Source organism: Schistocerca piceifrons, chromosome X (assembly GCF_021461385.2).
Source record: "Schistocerca piceifrons isolate TAMUIC-IGC-003096 chromosome X, iqSchPice1.1, whole genome shotgun sequence".
In the NCBI taxonomy this organism is placed as follows: domain Eukaryota; kingdom Metazoa; phylum Arthropoda; class Insecta; order Orthoptera; family Acrididae; genus Schistocerca; species Schistocerca piceifrons.
The window spans coordinates 212,595,143-212,613,093 of NC_060149.1; the positions used below are offsets into that span (position 1 = coordinate 212,595,143).

The 17,951-nt window shown below is 51.2% G+C and overlaps 5 non-coding genes across 5 annotated transcripts; all 5 read left to right on the forward strand.

The window, feature by feature from the left end:
* On the forward strand, positions 1-75 carry Trnas-cga. Its single transcript has one exon. It is a non-coding gene; the product is annotated as a tRNA-Ser (tRNA).
* A 2,031-nt stretch (positions 76-2,106) lies between these two features.
* Trnaa-cgc lies at positions 2,107-2,181 on the forward strand. Its single transcript has one exon. It is a non-coding gene; the product is annotated as a tRNA-Ala (tRNA).
* Positions 2,182-5,417: 3,236 nt separating this feature from the next.
* On the forward strand, positions 5,418-5,492 carry Trnas-cga. Its single transcript has one exon. It is a non-coding gene; the product is annotated as a tRNA-Ser (tRNA).
* An 827-nt stretch (positions 5,493-6,319) lies between these two features.
* Positions 6,320-6,394, forward strand: Trnaa-cgc. The gene has a single exon. It is a non-coding gene; the product is annotated as a tRNA-Ala (tRNA).
* Positions 6,395-11,134: 4,740 nt separating this feature from the next.
* On the forward strand, positions 11,135-11,209 carry Trnas-cga. The gene has a single exon. It is a non-coding gene; the product is annotated as a tRNA-Ser (tRNA).
* Positions 11,210-17,951: the final 6,742 nt, after the last annotated feature.

A 17,951-nucleotide genomic window follows, 5' to 3' on the forward strand; every position in this document is an offset into this window, starting at 1 on the left:
TGCTTCGGTAGCTCAGTTGGTAGAGCACTTGCCCGCGAAAGGCAAAGGTCCCGAGTTCGAGTCTCGGCCGGGCACACAGTTTTAATCTGCCAGGAAGTTTCATATCAGCGCACACTCCGCTGCAGAGTGAAAATCTCATTCTGGAAACATCCCCCAGGCTGTGGCTAAGCCATGTCTCCGCAATATCCTTTCTTTCAGGAGTGCTAGTTCTGCAAGGTTCGCAGGAGAGCTTCTGTAAAGTTTGGAAGGTAGGAGACGAGGTACTGGCAGAAGTAAAGCTGTGAGTACCGGGCGTGAGTCGTGCTTCGGTAGCTCAGTTGGTAGAGCACTTGCCCGCGAAAGGCAAAGGTCCCGAGTTCGAGTCTCGGTCGGGCACACAGTTTTAATCTGCCAGGAAGTTTCATATCAGCGCACACTCCGCTGCAGAGTGAAAATCTCATTCTGGAAACATCCCCCAGGCTGTGGCTAAGCCATGTCTCCGCAATATCCTTTCTTTCAGGAGTGCTAGTTCTGCAAGGTTCGCAGGAGAGCTTCTGTAAAGTTTGGAAGGTAGGAGACGAGGTACTGGCAGAAGTAAAGCTGTGAGTACCGGGCGTGAGTCGTGCTTCGGTAGCTCAGTTGGTAGAGCACTTGCCCGCGAAAGGCAAAGGTCCCGAGTTCGAGTCTCGGTCGGGCACACAGTTTTAATCTGCCAGGAAGTTTCATATCAGCGCACACTCCGCTGCAGAGTGAAAATCTCATTCTGGAAACATCCCCCAGGCTGTGGCTAAGCCATGTCTCCGCAATATCCTTTCTTTCAGGAGTGCTAGTTCTGCAAGGTTCGCAGGAGAGCTTCTGTAAAGTTTGGAAGGTAGGAGACGAGGTACTGGCAGAAGTAAAGCTGTGAGTACCGGGCGTGAGTCGTGCTTCGGTAGCTCAGTTGGTAGAGCACTTGCCCGCGAAAGGCAAAGGTCCCGAGTTCGAGTCTCGGTCGGGCACACAGTTTTAATCTGCCAGGAAGTTTCATATCAGCGCACACTCCGCTGCAGAGTGAAAATCTCATTCTGGAAACATCCCCCAGGCTGTGGCTAAGCCATGTCTCCGCAATATCCTTTCTTTCAGGAGTGCTAGTTCTGCAAGGTTCGCAGGAGAGCTTCCTGAAAGTTTGGAAGGCAGGAGACGAGGTACTGGCAGAAGTAAAGCTGTGAGTACCGGGCGTGAGTCGTGCTTCGGTAGCTCAGTTGGTAGAGCACTTGCCCGCGAAAGGCAAAGGTCCCGAGTTCGAGTCTCGGTCGGGCACACAGTTTTAATCTGCCAGGAAGTTTCATATCAGCGCACACTCCGCTGCAGAGTGAAAATCTCATTCTGGAAACATCCCCCAGGCTGTGGCTAAGCCATGTCTCCGCAATATCCTTTCTTTCAGGAGTGCTAGTTCTGCAAGGTTCGCAGGAGAGCTTCTGTAAAGTTTGGAAGGTAGGAGACGAGGTACTGGCAGAAGTAAAGCTGTGAGTACCGGGCGTGAGTCGTGCTTCGGTAGCTCAGTTGGTAGAGCACTTGCCCGCGAAAGGCAAAGGTCCCGAGTTCGAGTCTCGGACGGGCACACAGTTTTAATCTGCCAGGAAGTTTCATATCAGCGCACACTCCGCTGCAGAGTGAAAATCTCATTCTGGAAACATCCCCCAGGCTGTGGCTAAGCCATGTCTCCGCAATATCCTTTCTTTCAGGAGTGCTAGTTCTGCAAGGTTCGCAGGAGAGCTTCTGTAAAGTTTGGAAGGTAGGAGACGAGGTACTGGCAGAAGTAAAGCTGTGAGTACCGGGCGTGAGTCGTGCTTCGGTAGCTCAGTTGGTAGAGCACTTGCCCGCGAAAGGCAAAGGTCCCGAGTTCGAGTCTCGGTCGGGCACACAGTTTTAATCTGCCAGGAAGTTTCATATCAGCGCACACTCCGCTGCAGAGTGAAAATCTCATTCTGGAAACATCCCCCAGGCTGTGGCTAACCATGTCTCCGCAATATCCTTTCTTTCAGGAGTGCTAGTTCTGCAAGGTTCGCAGGAGAGCTTCTGTAAAGTTTGGAAGGTAGGAGACGAGGTACTGGCAGAAGTAAAGCTGTGAGTACCGGGCGTGAGTCGTGCTTCGGTAGCTCAGTTGGTAGAGCACTTGCCCGCGCAAGGCAAAGGTCCCGAGTTCGAGTCTCGGTCGGGCACACAGTTTTAATCTGCCAGGAAGTTTCATATCAGCGCACACTCCGCTGCAGAGTGAAAATCTCATTCTGGAAACATCCCCCAGGCTGTGGCTAAGCCATGTCTCCGCAATATCCTTTCTTTCAGGAGTGCTAGTTCTGCAAGGTTCGCAGGAGAGCTTCTGTAAAGTTTGGAAGGTAGGAGACGAGGTACTGGCAGAAGTAAAGCTGTGAGTACCGGGCGTGAGTCGTGCTTCGGTAGCTCAGTTGGTAGAGCACTTGCCCGCGAAAGGCAAAGGTCCCGAGTTCGAGTCTCGGTCGGGCACACAGTTTTAATCTGCCAGGAAGTTTCATATCAGCGCACACTCCGCTGCAGAGTGAAAATCTCATTCTGGAAACATCCCCCAGGCTGCGGCTAAGCCATGTCTCCGCAATATCCTTTCTTTCAGGAGTGCTAGTTCTGCAAGGGTCGCAGGAGAGCTTCTGTAAAGTTTGGAAGGTAGGAGACGAGGTACTGGCAGAAGTAAAGCTGTGAGTACCGGGCGTGAGTCGTGCTTCGGTAGCTCAGTTGGTAGAGCACTTGCCCGCGAAAGGCAAAGGTCCCGATTTCGAGTCTCGGTCGGGCACACAGTTTTAATCTGCCAGGAAGTTTCATATCAGCGCACACTCCGCTGCAGAGTGAAAATCTCATTCTGGAAACATCCCCCAGGCTGTGGCTAAGCCATGTCTCCGCAATATCCTTTCTTTCAGGAGTGCTAGTTCTGCAAGGTTCGCAGGAGAGCTTCTGTAAAGTTTGGAAGGTAGGAGACGAGGTACTGGCAGAAGTAAAGCTGTGAGTACCGGGCGTGAGTCGTGCTTCGGTAGCTCAGTTGGTAGAGCACTTGCCCGCGAAAGGCAAAGGTCCCGAGTTCGAGTCTCGGTCGGGCACACAGTTTTAATCTGCCAGGAAGTTTCATATCAGCGCACACTCCGCTGCAGAGTGAAAATCTCATTCTGGAAACATCCCCCAGGCTGTGGCTAAGCCATGTCTCCGCAATATCCTTTCTTTCAGGAGTGCTAGTTCTGCAAGGTTCGCAGGAGAGCTTCTGTAAAGTTTGGAAGGTAGGAGACGAGGTACTGGCAGAAGTAAAGCTGTGAGTACCGGGCGTGAGTCGTGCTTCGGTAGCTCAGTTGGTAGAGCACTTGCCCGCGAAAGGCAAAGGTCCCGAGTTCGAGTCTCGGTCGGGCACACAGTTTTAATCTGCCAGGAAGTTTCATATCAGCGCACACTCCGCTGCAGAGTGAAAATCTCATTCTGGAAACATCCCCCAGGCTGTGGCTAAGCCATGTCTCCGCAATATCCTTTCTTTCAGGAGTGCTAGTTCTGCAAGGTTCGCAGGAGAGCTTCCTGAAAGTTTGGAAGGCAGGAGACGAGGTACTGGCAGAAGTAAAGCTGTGAGTACCGGGCGTGAGTCGTGCTTCGGTAGCTCAGTTGGTAGAGCACTTGCCCGCGAAAGGCAAAGGTCCCGAGTTCGAGTCTCGGTCGGGCACACAGTTTTAATCTGCCAGGAAGTTTCATATCAGCGCACACTCCGCTGCAGAGTGAAAATCTCATTCTGGAAACATCCCCCAGGCTGTGGCTAAGCCATGTCTCCGCAATATCCTTTCTTTCAGGAGTGCTAGTTCTGCAAGGTTCGCAGGAGAGCTTCTGTAAAGTTTGGAAGGTAGGAGACGAGGTACTGGCAGAAGTAAAGCTGTGAGTACCGGGCGTGAGTCGTGCTTCGGTAGCTCAGTTGGTAGAGCACTTGCCCGCGAAAGGCAAAGGTCCCGAGTTCGAGTCTCGGTCGGGCACACAGTTTTAATCTGCCAGGAAGTTTCATATCAGCGCACACTCCGCTGCAGAGTGAAAATCTCATTCTGGAAACATCCCCCAGGCTGTGGCTAAGCCATGTCTCCGCAATATCCTTTCTTTCAGGAGTGCTAGTTCTGCAAGGTTCGCAGAAGAGCTTCCTGAAAGTTTGGAAGGCAGGAGACGAGGTACTGGCAGAAGTAAAGCTGTGAGTACCGGGCGTGAGTCGTGCTTCGGTAGCTCAGTTGGTAGAGCACTTGCCAGCGAAAGGCAAAGGTCCCGATTTCGAGTCTCGGTCGGGCACACAGTTTTAATCTGCCAGGAAGTTTCATATCAGCGCACACTCCGCTGCAGAGTGAAAATCTCATTCTGGAAACATCCCCCAGGCTGTGGCTAAGCCATGTCTCCGCAATATCCTTTCTTTCAGGAGTGCTAGTTCTGCAAGGTTCGCAGGAGAGCTTCTGTAAAGTTTGGAAGGTAGGAGACGAGGTACTGGCAGAAGTAAAGCTGTGAGTACCGGGCGTGAGTCGTGCTTCGGTAGCTCAGTTGGTAGAGCACTTGCCCGCGAAAGGCAAAGGTCCCGAGTTCGAGTCTCGGTCGGGCACACAGTTTTAATCTGCCAGGAAGTTTCATATCAGCGCACACTCCGCTGCAGAGTGAAAATCTCATTCTGGAAACATCCCCCAGGCTGTGGCTAAGCCATGTCTCCGCAATATCCTTTCTTTCAGGAGTGCTAGTTCTGCAAGGTTCGCAGGAGAGCTTCTGTAAAGTTTGGAAGGTAGGAGACGAGGTACTGGCAGAAGTAAAGCTGTGAGTACCGGGCGTGAGTCGTGCTTCGGTAGCTCAGTTGGTAGAGCACTTGCCCGCGAAAGGCAAAGGTCCCGAGTTCGAGTCTCGGTCGGGCACACAGTTTTAATCTGCCAGGAAGTTTCATATCAGCGCACACTCCGCTGCAGAGTGAAAATCTCATTCTGGAAACATCCCCCAGGCTGTGGCTAAGCCATGTCTCCGCAATATCCTTTCTTTCAGGAGTGCTAGTTCTGCAAGGTTCGCAGGAGAGCTTCTGTAAAGTTTGGAAGGTAGGAGACGAGGTACTGGCAGAAGTAAAGCTGTGAGTACCGGGCGTGAGTCGTGCTTCGGTAGCTCAGTTGGTAGAGCACTTGCCCGCGAAAGGCAAAGGTCCCGAGTTCGAGTCTCGGTCGGGCACACAGTTTTAATCTGCCAGGAAGTTTCATATCAGCGCACACTCCGCTGCAGAGTGAAAATCTCATTCTGGAAACATCCCCCAGGCTGTGGCTAAGCCATGTCTCCGCAATATCCTTTCTTTCAGGAGTGCTAGTTCTGCAAGGTTCGCAGGAGAGCTTCTGTAAAGTTTGGAAGGTAGGAGACGAGGTACTGGCAGAAGTAAAGCTGTGAGTACCGGGCGTGAGTCGTGCTTCGGTAGCTCAGTTGGTAGAGCAGTTGCCCGCGAAAGGCAAAGGTCCCGAGTTCGAGTCTCGGTCGGGCACACAGTTTTAATCTGCCAGGAAGTTTCATATCACCGCACACTCCGCTGCAGAGTGAAAATCTCATTCTGGAAACATCCCCCAGGCTGCGGCTAAGCCATGTCTCCGCAATATCCTTTCTTTCAGGAGTGCTAGTTCTGCAAGGTTCGCAGGAGAGCTTCTGTAAAGTTTGGAAGGTAGGAGACGAGGTACTGGCAGAAGTAAAGCTGTGAGTACCGGGCGTGAGTCGTGCTTCGGTAGCTCAGTTGGTAGAGCACTTGCCCGCGAAAGGCAAAGGTCCCGAGTTCGAGTCTCGGTCGGGCACACAGTTTTAATCTGCCAGGAAGTTTCATATCAGCGCACACTCCGCTGCAGAGTGAAAATCTCATTCTGGAAACATCCCCCAGGCTGTGGCTAAGCCATGTCTCCGCAATATCCTTTCTTTCAGGAGTGCTAGTTCTGCAAGGTTCGCAGGAGAGCTTCTGTAAAGTTTGGAAGGTAGGAGACGAGGTACTGGCAGAAGTAAAGCTGTGAGTACCGGGCGTGAGTCGTGCTTCGGTAGCTCAGTTGGTAGAGCACTTGCCCGCGAAAGGCAAAGGTCCCGAGTTCGAGTCTCGGTCGGGCACACAGTTTTAATCTGCCAGGAAGTTTCATATCAGCGCACACTCCGCTGCAGAGTGAAAATCTCATTCTGGAAACATCCCCCAGGCTGTGGCTAACCATGTCTCCGCAATATCCTTTCTTTCAGGAGTGCTAGTTCTGCAAGGTTCGCAGGAGAGCTTCTGTAAAGTTTGGAAGGTAGGAGACGAGGTACTGGCAGAAGTAAAGCTGTGAGTACCGGGCGTGAGTCGTGCTTCGGTAGCTCAGTTGGTAGAGCACTTGCCCGCGCAAGGCAAAGGTCCCGAGTTCGAGTCTCGGTCGGGCACACAGTTTTAATCTGCCAGGAAGTTTCATATCAGCGCACACTCCGCTGCAGAGTGAAAATCTCATTCTGGAAACATCCCCCAGGCTGTGGCTAAGCCATGTCTCCGCAATATCCTTTCTTTCAGGAGTGCTAGTTCTGCAAGGTTCGCAGGAGAGCTTCTGTAAAGTTTGGAAGGTAGGAGACGAGGTACTGGCAGAAGTAAAGCTGTGAGTACCGGGCGTGAGTCGTGCTTCGGTAGCTCAGTTGGTAGAGCACTTGCCCGCGAAAGGCAAAGGTCCCGAGTTCGAGTCTCGGTCGGGCACACAGTTTTAATCTGCCAGGAAGTTTCATATCAGCGCACACTCCGCTGCAGAGTGAAAATCTCATTCTGGAAACATCCCCCAGGCTGCGGCTAAGCCATGTCTCCGCAATATCCTTTCTTTCAGGAGTGCTAGTTCTGCAAGGGTCGCAGGAGAGCTTCTGTAAAGTTTGGAAGGTAGGAGACGAGGTACTGGCAGAAGTAAAGCTGTGAGTACCGGGCGTGAGTCGTGCTTCGGTAGCTCAGTTGGTAGAGCACTTGCCCGCGAAAGGCAAAGGTCCCGATTTCGAGTCTCGGTCGGGCACACAGTTTTAATCTGCCAGGAAGTTTCATATCAGCGCACACTCCGCTGCAGAGTGAAAATCTCATTCTGGAAACATCCCCCAGGCTGTGGCTAAGCCATGTCTCCGCAATATCCTTTCTTTCAGGAGTGCTAGTTCTGCAAGGTTCGCAGGAGAGCTTCTGTAAAGTTTGGAAGGTAGGAGACGAGGTACTGGCAGAAGTAAAGCTGTGAGTACCGGGCGTGAGTCGTGCTTCGGTAGCTCAGTTGGTAGAGCACTTGCCCGCGAAAGGCAAAGGTCCCGAGTTCGAGTCTCGGTCGGGCACACAGTTTTAATCTGCCAGGAAGTTTCATATCAGCGCACACTCCGCTGCAGAGTGAAAATCTCATTCTGGAAACATCCCCCAGGCTGTGGCTAAGCCATGTCTCCGCAATATCCTTTCTTTCAGGAGTGCTAGTTCTGCAAGGTTCGCAGGAGAGCTTCTGTAAAGTTTGGAAGGTAGGAGACGAGGTACTGGCAGAAGTAAAGCTGTGAGTACCGGGCGTGAGTCGTGCTTCGGTAGCTCAGTTGGTAGAGCACTTGCCCGCGAAAGGCAAAGGTCCCGAGTTCGAGTCTCGGTCGGGCACACAGTTTTAATCTGCCAGGAAGTTTCATATCAGCGCACACTCCGCTGCAGAGTGAAAATCTCATTCTGGAAACATCCCCCAGGCTGTGGCTAAGCCATGTCTCCGCAATATCCTTTCTTTCAGGAGTGCTAGTTCTGCAAGGTTCGCAGGAGAGCTTCCTGAAAGTTTGGAAGGCAGGAGACGAGGTACTGGCAGAAGTAAAGCTGTGAGTACCGGGCGTGAGTCGTGCTTCGGTAGCTCAGTTGGTAGAGCACTTGCCCGCGAAAGGCAAAGGTCCCGAGTTCGAGTCTCGGTCGGGCACACAGTTTTAATCTGCCAGGAAGTTTCATATCAGCGCACACTCCGCTGCAGAGTGAAAATCTCATTCTGGAAACATCCCCCAGGCTGTGGCTAAGCCATGTCTCCGCAATATCCTTTCTTTCAGGAGTGCTAGTTCTGCAAGGTTCGCAGGAGAGCTTCTGTAAAGTTTGGAAGGTAGGAGACGAGGTACTGGCAGAAGTAAAGCTGTGAGTACCGGGCGTGAGTCGTGCTTCGGTAGCTCAGTTGGTAGAGCACTTGCCCGCGAAAGGCAAAGGTCCCGAGTTCGAGTCTCGGTCGGGCACACAGTTTTAATCTGCCAGGAAGTTTCATATCAGCGCACACTCCGCTGCAGAGTGAAAATCTCATTCTGGAAACATCCCCCAGGCTGTGGCTAAGCCATGTCTCCGCAATATCCTTTCTTTCAGGAGTGCTAGTTCTGCAAGGTTCGCAGGAGAGCTTCCTGAAAGTTTGGAAGGCAGGAGACGAGGTACTGGCAGAAGTAAAGCTGTGAGTACCGGGCGTGAGTCGTGCTTCGGTAGCTCAGTTGGTAGAGCACTTGCCAGCGAAAGGCAAAGGTCCCGATTTCGAGTCTCGGTCGGGCACACAGTTTTAATCTGCCAGGAAGTTTCATATCAGCGCACACTCCGCTGCAGAGTGAAAATCTCATTCTGGAAACATCCCCCAGGCTGTGGCTAAGCCATGTCTCCGCAATATCCTTTCTTTCAGGAGTGCTAGTTCTGCAAGGTTCGCAGGAGAGCTTCTGTAAAGTTTGGAAGGTAGGAGACGAGGTACTGGCAGAAGTAAAGCTGTGAGTACCGGGCGTGAGTCGTGCTTCGGTAGCTCAGTTGGTAGAGCACTTGCCCGCGAAAGGCAAAGGTCCCGAGTTCGAGTCTCGGTCGGGCACACAGTTTTAATCTGCCAGGAAGTTTCATATCAGCGCACACTCCGCTGCAGAGTGAAAATCTCATTCTGGAAACATCCCCCAGGCTGTGGCTAAGCCATGTCTCCGCAATATCCTTTCTTTCAGGAGTGCTAGTTCTGCAAGGTTCGCAGGAGAGCTTCTGTAAAGTTTGGAAGGTAGGAGACGAGGTACTGGCAGAAGTAAAGCTGTGAGTACCGGGCGTGAGTCGTGCTTCGGTAGCTCAGTTGGTAGAGCACTTGCCCGCGAAAGGCAAAGGTCCCGAGTTCGAGTCTCGGTCGGGCACACAGTTTTAATCTGCCAGGAAGTTTCATATCAGCGCACACTCCGCTGCAGAGTGAAAATCTCATTCTGGAAACATCCCCCAGGCTGCGGCTAAGCCATGTCTCCGCAATATCCTTTCTTTCAGGAGTGCTAGTTCTGCAAGGTTCGCAGGAGAGCTTCTGTAAAGTTTGGAAGGTAGGAGACGAGGTACTGGCAGAAGTAAAGCTGTGAGTACCGGGCGTGAGTCGTGCTTCGGTAGCTCAGTTGGTAGAGCACTTGCCCGCGAAAGGCAAAGGTCCCGATTTCGAGTCTCGGTCGGGCACACAGTTTTAATCTGCCAGGAAGTTTCATATCAGCGCACACTCCGCTGCAGAGTGAAAATCTCATTCTGGAAACATCCCCCAGGCTGTGGCTAAGCCATGTCTCCGCAATATCCTTTCTTTCAGGAGTGCTAGTTCTGCAAGGTTCGCAGGAGAGCTTCTGTAAAGTTTGGAAGGTAGGAGACGAGGTACTGGCAGAAGTAAAGCTGTGAGTACCGGGCGTGAGTCGTGCTTCGGTAGCTCAGTTGGTAGAGCACTTGCCCGCGAAAGGCAAAGGTCCCGAGTTCGAGTCTCGGTCGGGCACACAGTTTTAATCTGCCAGGAAGTTTCATATCAGCGCACACTCCGCTGCAGAGTGAAAATCTCATTCTGGAAACATCCCCCAGGCTGTGGCTAAGCCATGTCTCCGCAATATCCTTTCTTTCAGGAGTGCTAGTTCTGCAAGGTTCGCAGGAGAGCTTCTGTAAAGTTTGGAAGGTAGGAGACGAGGTACTGGCAGAAGTAAAGCTGTGAGTACCGGGCGTGAGTCGTGCTTCGGTAGCTCAGTTGGTAGAGCACTTGCCCGCGAAAGGCAAAGGTCCCGAGTTCGAGTCTCGGTCGGGCACACAGTTTTAATCTGCCAGGAAGTTTCATATCAGCGCACACTCCGCTGCAGAGTGAAAATCTCATTCTGGAAACATCCCCCAGGCTGTGGCTAAGCCATGTCTCCGCAATATCCTTTCTTTCAGGAGTGCTAGTTCTGCAAGGTTCGCAGGAGAGCTTCCTGAAAGTTTGGAAGGCAGGAGACGAGGTACTGGCAGAAGTAAAGCTGTGAGTACCGGGCGTGAGTCGTGCTTCGGTAGCTCAGTTGGTAGAGCACTTGCCCGCGAAAGGCAAAGGTCCCGAGTTCGAGTCTCGGTCGGGCACACAGTTTTAATCTGCCAGGAAGTTTCATATCAGCGCACACTCCGCTGCAGAGTGAAAATCTCATTCTGGAAACATCCCCCAGGCTGTGGCTAAGCCATGTCTCCGCAATATCCTTTCTTTCAGGAGTGCTAGTTCTGCAAGGTTCGCAGGAGAGCTTCTGTAAAGTTTGGAAGGTAGGAGACGAGGTACTGGCAGAAGTAAAGCTGTGAGTACCGGGCGTGAGTCGTGCTTCGGTAGCTCAGTTGGTAGAGCACTTGCCCGCGAAAGGCAAAGGTCCCGAGTTCGAGTCTCGGACGGGCACACAGTTTTAATCTGCCAGGAAGTTTCATATCAGCGCACACTCCGCTGCAGAGTGAAAATCTCATTCTGGAAACATCCCCCAGGCTGTGGCTAAGCCATGTCTCCGCAATATCCTTTCTTTCAGGAGTGCTAGTTCTGCAAGGTTCGCAGGAGAGCTTCTGTAAAGTTTGGAAGGTAGGAGACGAGGTACTGGCAGAAGTAAAGCTGTGAGTACCGGGCGTGAGTCGTGCTTCGGTAGCTCAGTTGGTAGAGCACTTGCCAGCGAAAGGCAAAGGTCCCGAGTTCGAGTCTCGGTCGGGCACACAGTTTTAATCTGCCAGGAAGTTTCATATCAGCGCACACTCCGCTGCAGAGTGAAAATCTCATTCTGGAAACATCCCCCAGGCTGTGGCTAACCATGTCTCCGCAATATCCTTTCTTTCAGGAGTGCTAGTTCTGCAAGGTTCGCAGGAGAGCTTCTGTAAAGTTTGGAAGGTAGGAGACGAGGTACCGGCAGAAGTAAAGCTGTGAGTACCGGGCGTGAGTCGTGCTTCGGTAGCTCAGTTGGTAGAGCACTTGCCCGCGAAAGGCAAAGGTCCCGAGTTCGAGTCTCGGCCGGGCACACAGTTTTAATCTGCCAGGAAGTTTCATATCAGCGCACACTCCGCTGCAGAGTGAAAATCTCATTCTGGAAACATCCCCCAGGCTGTGGCTAAGCCATGTCTCCGCAATATCCTTTCTTTCAGGAGTGCTAGTTCTGCAAGGTTCGCAGGAGAGCTTCTGTAAAGTTTGGAAGGTAGGAGACGAGGTACTGGCAGAAGTAAAGCTGTGAGTACCGGGCGTGAGTCGTGCTTCGGTAGCTCAGTTGGTAGAGCACTTGCCCGCGAAAGGCAAAGGTCCCGAGTTCGAGTCTCGGTCGGGCACACAGTTTTAATCTGCCAGGAAGTTTCATATCAGCGCACACTCCGCTGCAGAGTGAAAATCTCATTCTGGAAACATCCCCCAGGCTGTGGCTAAGCCATGTCTCCGCAATATCCTTTCTTTCAGGAGTGCTAGTTCTGCAAGGTTCGCAGGAGAGCTTCTGTAAAGTTTGGAAGGTAGGAGACGAGGTACTGGCAGAAGTAAAGCTGTGAGTACCGGGCGTGAGTCGTGCTTCGGTAGCTCAGTTGGTAGAGCACTTGCCCGCGAAAGGCAAAGGTCCCGAGTTCGAGTCTCGGTCGGGCACACAGTTTTAATCTGCCAGGAAGTTTCATATCAGCGCACACTCCGCTGCAGAGTGAAAATCTCATTCTGGAAACATCCCCCAGGCTGTGGCTAAGCCATGTCTCCGCAATATCCTTTCTTTCAGGAGTGCTAGTTCTGCAAGGTTCGCAGGAGAGCTTCTGTAAAGTTTGGAAGGTAGGAGACGAGGTACTGGCAGAAGTAAAGCTGTGAGTACCGGGCGTGAGTCGTGCTTCGGTAGCTCAGTTGGTAGAGCACTTGCCCGCGAAAGGCAAAGGTCCCGAGTTCGAGTCTCGGTCGGGCACACAGTTTTAATCTGCCAGGAAGTTTCATATCAGCGCACACTCCGCTGCAGAGTGAAAATCTCATTCTGAAAACATCCCCCAGGCTGTGGCTAAGCCATGTCTCCGCAATATCCTTTCTTTCAGGAGTGCTAGTTCTGCAAGGTTCGCAGGAGAGCTTCTGTAAAGTTTGGAAGGTAGGAGACGAGGTACTGGCAGAAGTAAAGCTGTGAGTACCGGGCGTGAGTCGTGCTTCGGTAGCTCAGTTGGTAGAGCACTTGCCCGCGAAAGGCAAAGGTCCCGAGTTCGAGTCTCGGTCGGGCACACAGTTTTAATCTGCCAGGAAGTTTCATATCAGCGCACACTCCGCTGCAGAGTGAAAATCTCATTCTGGAAACATCCCCCAGGCTGTGGCTAAGCCATGTCTCCGCAATATCCTTTCTTTCAGGAGTGCTAGTTCTGCAAGGTTCGCAGGAGAGCTTCTGTAAAGTTTGGAAGGTAGGAGACGAGGTACTGGCAGAAGTAAAGCTGTGAGTACCGGGCGTGAGTCGTGCTTCGGTAGCTCAGTTGGTAGAGCACTTGCCCGCGAAAGGCAAAGGTCCCGAGTTCGAGTCTCGGACGGGCACACAGTTTTAATCTGCCAGGAAGTTTCATATCAGCGCACACTCCGCTGCAGAGTGAAAATCTCATTCTGGAAACATCCCCCAGGCTGTGGCTAAGCCATGTCTCCGCAATATCCTTTCTTTCAGGAGTGCTAGTTCTGCAAGGTTCGCAGGAGAGCTTCTGTAAAGTTTGGAAGGTAGGAGACGAGGTACTGGCAGAAGTAAAGCTGTGAGTACCGGGCGTGAGTCGTGCTTCGGTAGCTCAGTTGGTAGAGCACTTGCCCGCGAAAGGCAAAGGTCCCGAGTTCGAGTCTCGGTCGGGCACACAGTTTTAATCTGCCAGGAAGTTTCATATCAGCGCACACTCCGCTGCAGAGTGAAAATCTCATTCTGGAAACATCCCCCAGGCTGTGGCTAAGCCATGTCTCCGCAATATCCTTTCTTTCAGGAGTGCTAGTTCTGCAAGGTTCGCAGGAGAGCTTCTGTAAAGTTTGGAAGGTAGGAGACGAGGTACTGGCAGAAGTAAAGCTGTGAGTACCGGGCGTGAGTCGTGCTTCGGTAGCTCAGTTGGTAGAGCACTTGCCCGCGAAAGGCAAAGGTCCTGAGTTCGAGTCTCGGTCGGGCACACAGTTTTAATCTGCCAGGAAGTTTCATATCAGCGCACACTCCGCTGCAGAGTGAAAATCTCATTCTGGAAACATCCCCCAGGCTGCGGCTAAGCCATGTCTCCGCAATATCCTTTCTTTCAGGAGTGCTAGTTCTGCAAGGTTCGCAGGAGAGCTTCTGTAAAGTTTGGAAGGTAGGAGACGAGGTACTGGCAGAAGTAAAGCTGTGAGTACCGGGCGTGAGTCGTGCTTCGGTAGCTCAGTTGGTAGAGCACTTGCCCGCGAAAGGCAAAGGTCCCGATTTCGAGTCTCGGTCGGGCACACAGTTTTAATCTGCCAGGAAGTTTCATATCAGCGCACACTCCGCTGCAGAGTGAAAATCTCATTCTGGAAACATCCCCCAGGCTGTGGCTAAGCCATGTCTCCGCAATATCCTTTCTTTCAGGAGTGCTAGTTCTGCAAGGTTCGCAGGAGAGCTTCTGTAAAGTTTGGAAGGTAGGAGACGAGGTACTGGCAGAAGTAAAGCTGTGAGTACCGGGCGTGAGTCGTGCTTCGGTAGCTCAGTTGGTAGAGCACTTGCCCGCGAAAGGCAAAGGTCCCGAGTTCGAGTCTCGGTCGGGCACACAGTTTTAATCTGCCAGGAAGTTTCATATCAGCGCACACTCCGCTGCAGAGTGAAAATCTCATTCTGGAAACATCCCCCAGGCTGTGGCTAAGCCATGTCTCCGCAATATCCTTTCTTTCAGGAGTGCTAGTTCTGCAAGGTTCGCAGGAGAGCTTCTGTACAGTTTGGAAGGTAGGAGACGAGGTACTGGCAGAAGTAAAGCTGTGAGTACCGGGCGTGAGTCGTGCTTCGGTAGCTCAGTTGGTAGAGCACTTGCCCGCGAAAGGCAAAGGTCCCGAGTTCGAGTCTCGGTCGGGCACACAGTTTTAATCTGCCAGGAAGTTTCATATCAGCGCACACTCCGCTGCAGAGTGAAAATCTCATTCTGGAAACATCCCCCAGGCTGTGGCTAAGCCATGTCTCCGCAATATCCTTTCTTTCAGGAGTGCTAGTTCTGCAAGGTTCGCAGGAGAGCTTCCTGAAAGTTTGCAAGGCAGGAGACGAGGTACTGGCAGAAGTAAAGCTGTGAGTACCGGGCGTGAGTCGTGCTTCGGTAGCTCAGTTGGTAGAGCACTTGCCCGCGAAAGGCAAAGGTCCCGAGTTCGAGTCTCGGTCGGGCACACAGTTTTAATCTGCCAGGAAGTTTCATATCAGCGCACACTCCGCTGCAGAGTGAAAATCTCATTCTGGAAACATCCCCCAGGCTGTGGCTAAGCCATGTCTCCGCAATATCCTTTCTTTCAGGAGTGCTAGTTCTGCAAGGTTCGCAGGAGAGCTTCTGTAAAGTTTGGAAGGTAGGAGACGAGGTACTGGCAGAAGTAAAGCTGTGAGTACCGGGCGTGAGTCGTGCTTCGGTAGCTCAGTTGGTAGAGCACTTGCCCGCGAAAGGCAAAGGTCCCGAGTTCGAGTCTCGGACGGGCACACAGTTTTAATCTGCCAGGAAGTTTCATATCAGCGCACACTCCGCTGCAGAGTGAAAATCTCATTCTGGAAACATCCCCCAGGCTGTGGCTAAGCCATGTCTCCGCAATATCCTTTCTTTCAGGAGTGCTAGTTCTGCAAGGTTCGCAGGAGAGCTTCTGTAAAGTTTGGAAGGTAGGAGACGAGGTACTGGCAGAAGTAAAGCTGTGAGTACCGGGCGTGAGTCGTGCTTCGGTAGCTCAGTTGGTAGAGCACTTGCCCGCGAAAGGCAAAGGTCCCGAGTTCGAGTCTCGGTCGGGCACACAGTTTTAATCTGCCAGGAAGTTTCATATCAGCGCACACTCCGCTGCAGAGTGAAAATCTCATTCTGGAAACATCCCCCAGGCTGTGGCTAAGCCATGTCTCCGCAATATCCTTTCTTTCAGGAGTGCTAGTTCTGCAAGGTTCGCAGGAGAGCTTCTGTAAAGTTTGGAAGGTAGGAGACGAGGTACTGGCAGAAGTAAAGCTGTGAGTACCGGGCGTGAGTCGTGCTTCGGTAGCTCAGTTGGTAGAGCACTTGCCCGCGAAAGGCAAAGGTCCCGAGTTCGAGTCTCGGTCGGGCACACAGTTTTAATCTGCCAGGAAGTTTCATATCAGCGCACACTCCGCTGCAGAGTGAAAATCTCATTCTGGAAACATCCCCCAGGCTGTGGCTAAGCCATGTCTCCGCAATATCCTTTCTTTCAGGAGTGCTAGTTCTGCAAGGTTCGCAGGAGAGCTTCCTGAAAGTTTGGAAGGCAGGAGACGAGGTACTGGCAGAAGTAAAGCTGTGAGTACCGGGCGTGAGTCGTGCTTCGGTAGCTCAGTTGGTAGAGCACTTGCCCGCGAAAGGCAAAGGTCCCGAGTTCGAGTCTCGGTCGGGCACACAGTTTTAATCTGCCAGGAAGTTTCATATCAGCGCACACTCCGCTGCAGAGTGAAAATCTCATTCTGGAAACATCCCCCAGGCTGTGGCTAACCATGTCTCCGCAATATCCTTTCTTTCAGGAGTGCTAGTTCTGCAAGGTTCGCAGGAGAGCTTCTGTAAAGTTTGGAAGGTAGGAGACGAGGTACTGGCAGAAGTAAAGCTGTGAGTACCGGGCGTGAGTCGTGCTTCGGTAGCTCAGTTGGTAGAGCACTTGCCCGCGAAAGGCAAAGGTCCCGAGTTCGAGTCTCGGTCGGGCACACAGTTTTAATCTGCCAGGAAGTTTCATATCAGCGCACACTCCGCTGCAGAGTGAAAATCTCATTCTGGAAACATCCCCCAGGCTGTGGCTAAGCCATGTCTCCGCAATATCCTTTCTTTCAGGAGTGCTAGTTCTGCAAGGTTCGCAGGAGAGCTTCTGTAAAGTTTGGAAGGTAGGAGACGAGGTACTGGCAGAAGTAAAGCTGTGAGTACCGGGCGTGAGTTGTGCTTCGGTAGCTCAGTTGGTAGAGCACTTGCCCGCGAAAGGCAAAGGTCCCGAGTTCGAGTCTCGGTCGGGCACACAGTTTTAATCTGCCAGGAAGTTTCATATCAGCGCACACTCCGCTGCAGAGTGAAAATCTCATTCTGGAAACATCCCCCAGGCTGTGGCTAAGCCATGTCTCCGCAATATCCTTTCTTTCAGGAGTGCTAGTTCTGCAAGGTTCGCAGGAGAGCTTCTGTAAAGTTTGGAAGGTAGGAGACGAGGTACTGGCAGAAGTAAAGCTGTGAGTACCGGGCGTGAGTCGTGCTTCGGTAGCTCAGTTGGTAGAGCACTTGCCCGCGAAAGGCAAAGGTCCCGAGTTCGAGTCTCGGTCGGGCACACAGTTTTAATCTGCCAGGAAGTTTCATATCAGCGCACACTCCGCTGCAGAGTGAAAATCTCATTCTGGAAACATCCCCCAAGCTGTGGCTAAGCCATGTCTCCGCAATATCCTTTCTTTCAGGAGTGCTAGTTCTGCAAGGTTCGCAGGAGAGCTTCTGTAAAGTTTGGAAGGTAGGAGACGAGGTACTGGCAGAAGTAAAGCTGTGAGTACCGGGCGTGAGTCGTGCTTCGGTAGCTCAGTTGGTAGAGCACTTGCCCGCGAAAGGCAAAGGTCCCGAGTTCGAGTCTCGGTCGGGCACACAGTTTTAATCTGCCAGGAAGTTTCATATCAGCGCACACTCCGCTGCAGAGTGAAAATCTCATTCTGGATGTTTGATCTAGCCACAAAAAAGGACATACAAGAGGAGAGAGGAAATTTGTGCCCAATATCAATACTACAATTTTTTTCTAAAATATTTGAGTGAATAGTGTACAAACAATTAGACAAGTGTAACAGAAAACATAACATTATTCTTAATAATCAGTATGGATTCAGGAAGGGGCAAAGCACTGTGCAGGCTATTAATGAACTAATCACTAAAATAAGCAAATGCCTCGATAAGAGGAGTGAGTTCGCTGAAGTATTTGATATGGTAAACCATAAGCTGCTGCTCCTCGAATTAGAGTCTTATGGCTTTGGGGGGAGGGGGAAAAAGCAGAAGAAGAAGAAGAAGAGGAAGGAAGGGAAGTAGGAAGGAGTAAGTAAGTAAATTAGTGAATGAGAGAATGTGCACATAGAATGAAACCAACTCTTCAATAAGTAGAAAATTTGATAAATAATAATACTATGAAACTAAACCTAATAAAAACACAAATTGTACACTTCAGTAACAAACAAACTGTTTAATACAGAACACAGTTAAGTTATGAAGGCAGATAACTTATTACTGCAGGATCTGTTCAATTTATTGAAGTGATTATAAACAAAAAAAATTGTCATGGACTGATCATGTGGATTGCTTCCTAAAGTGGTTAAATAGTTTTGTTTATGCAATAAGGGCTCTAAATAAAGTAACTGACTTAGCTGTTAAGGAAATTGTGTGCCATGTGTATTTTATATCAGTTGTAAGATATGACATAACTTTTTGGGGCGTTGTAAAAGGAAATCACCTCAGAGTGTTGAAGTTACAGAAAAAAAATTATCAGATCTATGACTGGAACAAACAGTAGACAGTCATGCAAACTTTTATTTGCAAGCCCTGACTTGTTGACAATTCCTTCCATGTTTGTTTATGAAAAACTTCACTCCGAGATAAAAAACCAACATCTTTTTGAAGGAAATTT